The sequence below is a fragment of the Strix uralensis genome, chromosome Z (assembly GCF_047716275.1).
Source record: "Strix uralensis isolate ZFMK-TIS-50842 chromosome Z, bStrUra1, whole genome shotgun sequence".
Lineage (NCBI taxonomy): Eukaryota > Metazoa > Chordata > Aves > Strigiformes > Strigidae > Strix > Strix uralensis.
In genome coordinates this window covers 5,962,457-5,974,984 of record NC_134012.1, presented here as the reverse complement: position 1 = coordinate 5,974,984, position 12,528 = coordinate 5,962,457, and positions in this window count along the sequence as shown.

Here is a 12,528-nt window from a genome sequence, read left to right as displayed (position 1 = left end):
TTGCTCCGCTGTGTTTTGGGAAGGACCTGGGCTCGGGGATGCTGCAGGAGCTCCCCTTCAGCCAGCACCTTCCTTCTAGCCCAGTCGTTTCCCTTAGCACAGAGCAATGCAGTACCCTGCTCCAGCTCGGAGCTGTGAGAATGGCTCCGAGGTACAGACTGTTCCTTCCTTCCAACGCCAGTGTAGTAATTGTTTGTATCTAGGTCTTCTTACTACGGATTTTCTGATATGTACAAGCCAAAGCTATTTACTGTGCTAGCCTGGTTTTACTCAAGACTCCCTGGGCTATTGTGCTATGGGCCCGCAATTCTTCAGTGCTACATCGTCAGCATTGTCATCAGGGTTGTTGTGGTTGCAGCATGTCACAACCTACACTGACCGATTGCTGACCTGACCTTCTTGGTGAAGAGGCTGACCTGATGTCCTTCATTGTTCTCTGAAGTTCAGAAGAGTGGATTTTTGTCATTTGTTGTACACACTTGACAGTGGGAAAAACTGCCTTTTGACTCTGCTATCATTTTTAAGTACTATAGGTATGTAAACATCGTTATCATATGGGAAATCCCGGGACCCCACACATCCTGAAGGTTCTCTTTCCCTTATTTGCTTACATATCTGCAAATCCTTAATGACTTCCCAACGGTGAAGGCACTTGGCTGAAATATGGACGAGATGGGAATGGAATGGCACAAGCCATTGCAGCTCAAGCTGACATTCTCACCTTTTATATGAATTTTAATATTTAGCTACAATATTTAAATATTACATTTTTATATTTGTATTTGGATATTTATCTGTAATGCAAAATTCTTCCTTCTGTCATGTGAATTCATGATGCACTTCATCTTCTGGAATTTAGTATTGAAATGGGCTCAAAAGCTGCCAGATATTAATCCTTACTCATCCTATCTTCCTTTTTTCTGCCATCCTTTGCATGAACATGGGACGCGAAGACCACTTTTCATCTTCCGTATTGTTTCCACACTTCAGGATAATTTCTGCTGAATTTTAATTAGCTTCACTCTAATATCCAGATATTTATTTTATTTGTTTACTAACCACTCAGGGTCAAGAAGTCTTCTGCATCCAATTTTTTTAACTTCTTCCATCTAAATGATCAGCATTGTTTACCATGAATTTCTGCCTAACAGGATTACCAGACAGGGATTGTGGAAACTGTCTAAATCTGCAACGCCCCATGCTTAGGCTAAGGATCCCTATTGATCTTCTGGAATGGAAGCAGAGAGACAGATCAACTGCTGCCCTTCAAAGGGAAAACACAACGTTGTCAGCTTCTTTGATGCTGGGCAAGAGCTATTCCACAGCTAGTAATGTCCCCATTTTTTCCTTCATCTTCCTTTCCTAGTATCTTATTTTTCCTCCTCTTTTGTCTGCATTATTTCCTGTCCTACCGCAAATGCTCAAATTAACCCTTTGATGTCCTGCAGTACATTAAACAGAAAAATATATCCATTAGAAATGTAGGCAGCCATGTCATTTGCCACACTGCCCTTAGATAAAAAGCCATCAGTAAAGGAACAACAGCATCAAATCTTAATGCATAAAATGAACACATTTTTAGCATAAGAAATGGAATAATTCTTAATGTTTAGTAGTAGTGACATAAGGTCTAATACTTGTTACGCAAAAGATGAACCGACTCACTCCCATCTGTGCTGCAGTAGTAAAAGTGTAAGAGCTTATCCTTACTATTCGCCAACCTCTTGCCCGTTTTAGAAGTCATCTAGTGAACATAAATGGAACCTGTCAATTACCCTGTAACACCTTTAGGGTATCTTGGATACCAGCTTTGTTTAGGAGATTAGCTTTATCACTGGCTCCCGTCAAAGCACTGGCCAGATTTGAGCCTTCTTACAGTGAGAGATCAGGACAAGCTCAGAGCCCAGGGTGTACAGACAGAGATTATATTGCCACCTCAGTTATAATTAGGGCTATAAAAAGCCACTGCTGCACACACACTGTAGAACTTTCCATAATGTTTTCTAATAATATGTACTTTGTTCGTCAGGGATTTGTCACACACCATTCACCGTAACCGGCTACTCTAATTCTGCAAGTCATCAGCGTATATTTGCCTCAGAGAAAAGAACAGATACTACATCTGTCTATCACCACCACCACAACACTGCCAGAATTATTCTTTTGGTTGACGCTGCCTCTGAAAAAGGGAACAATTCATTCTTTTATCTCTTCCCAAGCAGAATTTGATCCCCCAGTTCTTGAACATGCAGGGTTTCTGGTTAAGTCAACATGGGTGTTTGTTGCGTAAAGCATGGAAGATCCTGCTTCCCTCAAACCTTTCTGGTTCAAAGGAAGTGTCATGTAATGCTGCATCACAGGAAAGGGAGAAAAGCGGTTGTGCAACGCAAGGAAGCACTCAAAATCCATTAAACAAAAAGAAAAGTACTTTTTCTTCCAGTCTTCTGTAGCACATATTTTTTTCTTTTTGACTATTTATAGAGAGGGGGCAACAAAATCAGTGCCATAATTGGTTTTGAGTCCCTTTCTTTTATCTTGGAAATGAGCCTTTACTGTCTACAGAGAAAAGATATTTAAGAATCCCATGCATTGGCTAAATGTCTGAGTATGTTTTAAAATGAATCCTTTGCCACCCATAGTAAGAATGTGTAATGCACATGAGAATATAAAAGAGGAGAAGGGTGCACAGGCTAAGGTGTGAGAGCAATCCCTGAAATGAGGTGTTCCTACATTTTGTTCTACATATCCTTCTGCGCGCCACTGAAGCTGTGGAACTAGATGCTAATTAATTTCAGCTGAAATTATTCCCTGCTCACTTGTGAAAGGAAGAAAGTTAGCAATTTAGATCCACAGGAATGGTGAACGGCGGTTCTTCCGGCAGCAGTAAGACATGTGGAAGCTGAGTGCTGACGCACATGTGTCTGTTCACTGCCTCTACAGACAGCTCGTCACCAACACCACGTGGTTCCTCTACTTTCTACATAGGAAGGTCTGAGTTAAACATTAGTGTCACTCCTCTGCATTGCTGATGTTAAGGTAACAAGGCAAAGATGCACGCCAGTAAAGTGTCACTCGCAGCAAGCTGTACATAGTGGGTCGTCTGATGGGGGTGAAAATTTTTTTCTGCTCCAGATCGTGCACCAACAGGCGGTGGTGCTGTCAGATTGCTGTTCTCAGGTGAGCGCAAGTCCCTTGGCTGGAGGACTACGGGGCGCCTGCAGTTCTTGAGAGGACAATGAGCACCCAGGTTGTCCATGACACTGGTTAACCCCATGCTTTGCTGCCTACATCAGTTTATAAAATGCTTTTGCATGCAGTAGCGAGGAGTCTGACTGGCATCTCGGGTTTTATGTTTCTGTGCTCTCCATGGCCTGCATCCCCCTTCCAGCTGCAAACATATGTACTTGGAGGAAATCAGTCAGCAGAAGAGAGACTACCCGATTGAACAGACTTCAGGTCCTTACAAAGACAAGTCAACACACACCTTTCTCCTTCTCAAGTTTGTCTCTCTCTCCACTGGCGCATGATTCCTATTTTCTCCATTTTCACGCTGGCTGCCTTGCGTGAGTGAAGATTGTTCTGCCCTGCTCGTTTGTGCTCCTTTTGATGTCAAAGCTAAATCATGATCATTAACAGGAGCATTAAGTCACTATCAAACGTGTATGCCATTCTAAACAGCTGTTTAGAGGAAAGGGGGCAACAGTTCTTTGAAATCTCTAGCAAAGTTCGCCTTGCCTGTCATCCCTCAATATTAGGACCTATTAGAACTCTGAATCATTGCAGGAATGTCTATGAAGTGCAGCCCAGTGAGACAGGTTTGCAGAAGCTTGAAGGATTCATTCTCATGCAATATATGTTGCAGTCTTTGAAATCTGTGTTCCCTGGTGTTGCTACCACTTGATCAAATGAGGCTGAAGCTGAATTTCTACAAAATACGCAAGGGCTGCAGTAGAAGAAAGCTGACAGCATTCCAGATACAGCTTTTTAGAGGCAAATCTGAAGCTCCTACCTTAAATCTGTAATGACCAAGGTGTTCTTTTGGTTTTTGTTTTGTTTTTTTTTTTCTTCAGTTTTACATAAATGCTAAAGTTGCAGTTTTGCAAAGTTAAATGTGTTACACATCTGTGTAGCAGTAGGTCTGCATCCTACTGTTATTTATATTAGCATTCCAAGGACAACACCACGAATGAACTTGGTGAAAGAGTTTGTTTCAGATAACTACAAAAGATATTTCCTTCCTAGCAAAGATGTTCTTTAACCATTTAAACTATAAGCAGCTCTTACAGTGTGTGAGACTGCTTTTCCCCAAGTGTGCTGTTGCAGAATGTTCCAATAAATAAGAAGAATTTATTCCTTTTTTTTTTTTTGGTTAATTTTTTTATTCTGAGAGAGAAAAAGAGATTTGGAACATAATTTAAAAAATTATTTTCTCTTACTTTCAGCACTTATATTGCAGTTAGTTTTAACAGCTCATTCACACTGAATTTCAGAACCCAGGGGAGGAACCATTAAATCACAATAAAGTATTTAATGGAGTTGTGCCATCTGCATTTCAGAGACTTAGCTGCAAAATGAGCCAAAGATCTTGTGATTTCAAAATAAGAGAATATTATTAGAGCCAGGAGACTTTTGACACCTGATCTCTCATGGTGGAATGCATTTCAAATCAACATTGCGTATACTTAATAGATTTCAGTTACTGGTTTTGTGTGAAACAAGAAGACAACTAACCAAAACTTTTTCTTTCTTCTTCTGATGAACTCACAGCCTATCTTGACATTTTGTAAATCATTCAGGTTGGAATTTGACAATGTGAGAGATTTTAGGAATACTTTTATGCCACTGCACTGAACTGACAAAGCCATCCTGTCTCAATTTATGACTTTTCCTTGTGATATAAAATTATTTTTAAATGTTCTTGGTTTTATGGGGTTTATTCTTTCCTATTTTTTAAAAATTTTATTTGGTTGGTTCATTTGGGTTTTTTTCTTGAGTCAAGACCCAGAGATGTGTGTTAGAAATTGATATTCATCACAAAAAAATATGGTTGAGGAAAGGATATATGCTAGCTCCAGTTAAATTTCTGAAAGGTAATATTTTTCATTTCTGTGCAAGATGGAAAAGGGCATACTCATCTAAAGAAGACACAAGATCCTCTTTTCTTTTCTGATTGTTAGTGGTACAGCAGATAGAAAACTTGCCTGACACTAGATGCTGAGATTCCTACCCATACTCTGATTCAAGCAGTACAGCTGCTTTATCTCTGGTATATCAATAAAATATCTTGACTATTTCCTTCCCCTCAGGGACTGCACTTTTCCAATGAGCATTCTTGTTCTCATGATAATTTTGAGAAATCTTCATTTTGACTAATTTGATTTTATCTCTGCTGACAGTCAAAACATATTTTCCAGACAGCTGTTGTAGAGGCTGGGGTTTGAGGCTGCACTGCATTAGAGGCTCTGCCAAGGTGCAGCAGCAACAACCCCTTCCCTGGAGGATTCCCAGTTTAAGATCACAGCTGAAAACACAAAGCGCAGGAGAGAAACAAAGGGAATGGGCAAAAGAATAAGTAAACAAATAAAATGCTTTATGATGAAAGGAGATCTATCCATGCAATTATTTTTCTATTAGTGGTATTGTATTGAATATGGGTCTCGGGAAAGAAATAATTTGAAGATGACTTGTGTTGTCTGAGTTAAAAGCTCCTTCGGCCCTCAGACTGACATCTGTATCCTCACAGGAATCTTTTAAGGATCCTGCAGGTCCCAGATCACCAGCAACATCTTCTCTTTTGAGTTCAAAATCAGGACGTCTCTTCCTGGAGCAGGAGGTTACTGCAGTACTGTTTTACCCCACTAGCAGTCAGTTTCAATAATAATAGTAATAACAGTAATAGTAATAATAGTATCAGTAATAATAATTCCTCTAATGAAAATAAAAAGAAACTCAGAAAGCAAAAATATATTTAAGTATAGGCACACAGAACAAACAATGTTTATGTCATCACTCTATGGGCACATTGACCATATTATTCAACAGAATTTATAATGCATTATGACTACATGTTTCTAATACTATGGATGAATCTTAATAACATTAAAATATATAAATATTCCAAATAAAAGTTTTCTTTCTTCCAACGTTTTTATATATGTCCCTCCTCTTACTCCTTTTAGATATCCTGGAGTGCTACTGGAGAGGTAGTTTTGCCACATCAAAAACTTTGTTTAATGTCTATAATTGAGAGTTTTGTCTCTTAAGTAAGAACACTTTCAAGGGCAACTTCCATCCTCTATTTTTCTCAATCTGGAAAAGACTCTTGTTGAAGAGATTTTCTTACACAAGAATGAAAACAAATAGTGTGATAAAGGATGTTTCTGTATGTATTTACTTTCAGTGTGGTACTCAAGAATTAGAATTTTCAGAAAGGTAGTTTTCTTTCAAGTCCTTTGGTTCCAGTCAGCTTAATAGGAAAGATTAATTACTGCTATAAAATTCAATTATAAAATATGGAAGGATATAATATGGAAACATTATTTGTTATTTTTTAATATAAGCAGTGAAATATTTTAGTAACTTGCAAATTAAGGTGGCTCTTACAAATCTTGTATACTCATTCACCAGAGATGTAATGGTGTCTAACATCTATTCAACTGTAAGGTTTTGTAGCTTTGACAATCAAATACCCAATATTGGAGCACTACAGCCGTAGAGGAGAAGAATATTAAATCTCAAAATCCGTCTTTTCATGATTGTGAGAGACCGAAATGTCAAATGATTGTCCCAAAGCTTGCTTGTGTGTGTGCTTTGAGTCACGGGGTGGTGTAAGTAATGCCTCGAACAAACCTCAAGGACCAGCTCTGGCCTTTGGATTAGTCTAAGGAATGTCACCCAAGGAAGCGGGAGTGTATGGAAGGATGCACCCCCCACTTCCTTGCAGTTGCATTGTCAAACTCCTTAGATAAGCCTCGAAGGGGGAGACATGGACTGAGTGAAACCAAATGTTTACCGCTAATCACTGGCTCCATTGTGTAAGCTCGATACTTGGTGGCTTTATTGTGCAAGCCAGACACCATGCTTGCATTGCTAATGACTTCGTGCCTTCACCATTGAACTGGTAACATGTGAGCATTTCTGCCCCAGAAGCCGGATCATTGCTCAAGAAGCATGAAGCTTGCAAAAACCTGTGGGAACAGAGGAAAAACCAAAGGTGGGCAGGGTGAGTATGACCACCAACTCAATTGGACGAGGGGTGGTGCACCCCGTTTCCCCCTCAGTGCATATGCAGAACCCATGCTCCACCTTTTTCCTCGTCTCTCATGGAAATGAGTTTGTGGAATATCTGCCCTTCCTCATCTAGTACGCAAATCAGCTGATAAAACGAGCTTAAAAGGCGGCAGAGAACTTTGCTGCGTGTGCACGCACCACCTAAGAACTGAAGACTGACGACCAACGGGATGCTGATGGATCCATGGTGGTGACTATTCTTGTGACTCTATTCCAGATGCTTGCTTGATTTCTGTCTTTTCCTTCCATTCTGTCCTATTACTACGACTCTTCACTTCTAATAATAAAAACTGTTTTGGGTATGTGGCATTTGACCTCGTTTGTGTCTTAATCTCGCTCTTGGGATCATATTGAAACCTCCCCTACATTGGATTGTGACAATGATGGGGGGAGGAGAGAAAAAAAAGGCAGAAGCTGGTAAGAGTAGCCAAAGATACACTTTGCAAAAACATTTTTATCATTAACCTTTGACAAGTTGGTGGTTAAACCCCAGTTTTTCAACCATATATATACATACAGGTAAGAATGACCCATTTACACCCAGATTATCTTCTGGGCCAAAACAACTTCTTCAGCCTAGGCAAGGTTTAAATTGACTTTTTCAGTCCTCAGATTAATACAAAAATATTGTATTTGAAATACAAAAAAAAATGTGACCTTCAAGCCTGAAGAAAAGTCACATTCTATTAGATGGACGGAGAAGAGTTGTACTTCAATGCCAAATGTTATTTGTTGATTCACATATCATTCCTGCATCTAGCAACTAAATTCCCTAAAGATCAAAGGAGTGGCCCAACCTACCAATCCTTTAGAGATGGGTGGGGTTTTTTTTATCCCGTACATTTGGATCTGCCGATGCTGCTCTTTTATTATAAGGTTGAAAAATACACCCTTTACACCGAGGTGCAATGAACCAAGTACTCATCAGAGATAATAAAAATTACATCTGTATTTGACCCACTCTAGCCTCCCAAAGCTGAACTGCCACACTGTGAGTTGTACAAGAGAAATTTTCTGCATCTACCTAGTTCACATTATTTAGAAGCAATGATGATCTGAATAAGAAATTCCTTTCAATCCTTGGAAAAAAAAAAAATCTGCATGATTTAGCATGTTCAGTTTGGATTGCAAACACAGAATTTCTTTGTTAAGTTTTAGAAAACCTGGAGTTCAATGGCTCCAAGACCTACCCAGAAGTCTTCCCTGTCATCCAAAACTTTTTTAATCTAGGTTAGTTCCTCCAAAATTCCCAAAATTCCTCTCTCCTTTAGGGTTTGTTTTCCTTGGTGGGGTTTTTTTTGGGGGGTGGGGGTGGTGTTTGTTTTTCTTTTTTTTTTTTTTTGAGCAAGACCAGTGTTTGATATTCCTTTGATCCATATTTCTTAACCCATTTTCCTGTTCAATATGAGACTTGTGAAAGACCATGTTCCCACAATAACTCCAGGTTTTTTCTTTTCAACCATTTAAAATAACTTCTAGACTCTATCTGTTTGAAAGATGGATGCATGTGCCAAAACTTTGGGAAGATCAGTTGCAGATAAAGACACATTTGTCTGTCAATGGGCAGAAAGTCATGCACATAATTTAGACAGCAATTGCTCACATTGATGAGAAGGTGCAGAATAATCAGAGTACAAGGGTGAGGAGGTCTGTCTCCATTAAAAAAAGGTGGAGATACTAGCATGGGAAGCAGAAGAAGGATCAGAGGTTCCTTTAAATTGGTGGACCACAGAAAGTAGCTAGAAATATCATCAAAGACTGAGAAAATGAAAGGGAGGAGATAAACTGATTTGAAGGAGACTGAAATACTGTGGTGTGGAGAAGAAGTATTAATGAATTATTAGAAGGGCATGACCTGATGGTACTGCAGTGTGACTTATAGTGGAGGACAGCGATTGTCATGGTTGCAGTGTCATGAAGATATTGCAGTACATTTTGACAAAACAAACAAACAAAAAGACCCTGCAACACATGTAGAAAACTAGGCTTAATTAGTTGTGTTGCTTACGGAAGAACTCTCTTTTTTATTGCTTTTTAATACAGATGCTTTGTAAATGTAAATGTAATACATTTTAAAAATGCATTTATTGGTTGTAGAAAAGGCAAAATAAACATTTGTCTCTGTCTTTATCTACAACAACAAATGAACAAATGATAATATTAACACTTTGATCACTTGAAAGAAATATACATTGTCAGCAATTTTAAAGACTAAAACTATTACACGTAAAGTTGGTGATATCATCTCTAACAAAAATAATAGATACTACTGCAACAGTAAAGTTGACCAGCATTTACTAGCGTCCATAGTTAGTATTCTGGATGAACTTTAAATCCTTTTTGTATTCAGTTTGCAGCTTGTTTTTTTGTTTTTTCACCTCTCCTTTCTATCCACTTAAACAAGTTCTCCATTGAGATAATTATTTTAAGATGATATCTTCTCTTTATATGTTTTTGTTTGATTCAGGGTTGCTTTTCTAAAAGGGAAAAAGGAAGCTAGAATATGAACTACTTTCTTATGAACCAAGGAACAGTTCCTGTAACTTCTTTTCAGTGTAGTAATCAGATTAAGTCACAAAATCTGAAACTTCATTAATAAGAACACAAGGCCATCTTTCCTCAGGAATTTCACTTACATTGATCATTATTACACCAAAAATGTCTGTACAAAGAGCAGTGTGATTTATAATCCATTTGTAATGATTTGTAATATTTAATGGCAGCAGTCCAAGTAAACAAACCAAGACAAGAATTCACTTAACACCACCATTTAGTGAGTTGGAGTCATGGACATTCTTGACTAAGATTTTGAAGAAATGTCTTTCAAAGCATACAATATCATACACAGTAGCAATTATTGTGTTTGTTTGCTGTCTGAAAACACAGTTTTCTTCCATCTTTGATATATTTGACAGTCTCTTCAGTATACATTGGTTAAAAAATTAAAGTGTTGTGTTTTGGGTTTTTTTAAACTGAAGGGATATTTACAACATCTTTAATCCTTTTTCCCAGTACTTAAATTTGAGAATACTTTTACAGTTGATTGCAAGAAAGAGATATGTGTTATTACAAATAATAAAGCAAACCAAACTTCAAAATGAGAGATGGGTATTTGTGTAACAAAATGTCGAAATTCCTTCTTGGAATTTAAACACAGGCAATTATTTTACATTCAACACCATGGAAGTTAGCTGGAATAATGGAGAACAAAAACTTGATTTTACCTAAGTAATATACACTAATTTAGTAACTCAAGGAGATCAGTCTTGCACCAAGGTAGAGAACACCCTGCTTAAACAGTGTGTATTTACACCTATGATTTGCCAGCCTTTTATCTCTGCTGTTCTTTGAAAGATAGTTTGATTGACTGATTGATTGATTGATCCGTAGTTGATCGATAGCCTTCCTTAACATGGCTGTATCGTGTTATCTCTTAATCCAGACACAAATGATTGTAACACATGGTGTTAAAAAATCTGTGCAGAGCACTCAATCAAATTAAAAACAAATACAAGAAAACTTCATGTAGGAAACCATAGTTTGTTTCCACTAGACAATGTTGAGGATGCTTATGACATACATACAGTATATTAATAAAAGAGAAAGACATTCTTCAACATCTGCTATAAAACCAGGTAGCATTACGAAATCCTATGTCTTATTTGTTTTAAAAGCTAATTAGCACTAGCAAAACAATGCCCACTGGTTCACATTTAGTCTCCTTCATTTTGTGTGGTCAATATCTTCCCTTTTTCCATGAAACCATCATAGACAGGAGCTGAGTTTACAGAAAAACAAGATTAAGAAAAATCTTTCAATAAAAACTGAATTCTTCAGAAGAGGGAGGGGCACCATGTGATATATTGATCAACAGATAAAGCTTTCAACTGCAAATATATTCTTTCTCAACTCTAACTTGAAGAACTCTGTTCCGCTACTTTCCAATATATCATCAACTCCCAATCTCTACACAAGAATTATTTGTCTTTTTAAACACTCTGTTTGTCTTCAACAATAATTAGAAGTAAAAGATCCTTCCACAACAATCTACAAAAATCCAACAATTCTTCATCAAGAAAACCTCCAACTCAATCAAACCTAATTACCGATGAAAAAATTTTTCTGGTCCACCTCAAGCATACTTTACTACCACTGAAGTAGAAATGGCTTTAAGTTTCTGATAGTTTATTTAAAAAAAAAAAAAAAAAAGGCACAATTTTAGATAACAGCAATTTTCTCCTTGTGTATTTACAATTTGGGATTTTTTTCATTTCTTAAAAGTGCAGCAGCCATTCTTAAAATACTCTCTAGTGCTTATTTAAAATTATTTTTTCTACTTTTTTTTTTTTTTTAAATTTTGTGTGCCTTGAGTTGATTATCTATGGGCAATCTACATTTTCTCAGATTTTCTCAGTTTCTTGCACAGAAAGAGAGAATTCACAATGGCATCTCCTGAAGCGAATTAAGACCTAATTGTTCCTCATTTGCTGTGGCTATTCTACTCATGACTGAAAACATAAGTGAGAAATGCAGGATATTCCTCCCAGAAGCATGAAACATCATAAACATTGTAACTTGTTTATGCTATATAGTTCTCATAAAAAACTGCTAAGAGGATGTAATTGTTTAAAAAATATCATTGCTATCTTTTAGCTCTTAGGTGTGTGAAAAGTCATCCTGAATAAGAAGAAAATTAGTAGCTGTGAGGTGCTTGAAAATGATCTGAGATCTTCATCTATCCTACAAAACTTTTTCCATGTATCTAATATTATGTATTGGGAATTATACTGAAGTGCAACACTCTACCATAATACCTGAAGTAACTGAAATGCTGAGACACACAGATTCCTGTGTTGGAAGCCATTGCAGGAGGGATAATAAAGGGATTTCAGTCTACAGGACCCTTTTACATTCTCTTGCAGGTGTTCAAGTATAGCTCTGAATTAAAACCATCAGGGAGGAAAATTTTGGATAGCTTTCCTCTCAGTTCCATCATTCAACACAAATGTCTCTTAAATGAAAATCGTTTAGATAGTGCTAATAAGTTCATGTCATGTTTTCTTAGGTTACCAAACTAGTTGTTTGTTGTGTGTTTTGTTTTGATTTTGGTATTGTTTAGGGTTTGTTTGTTTGTTTGTTAAGGCAGAATTCCTTATTCACAGACATTTTACAGAAGATGAAGTCTTGGGAACTTAGATTCCTGGCTCAGTCTTTCCCTATTATGCTTCCAGCATAGCA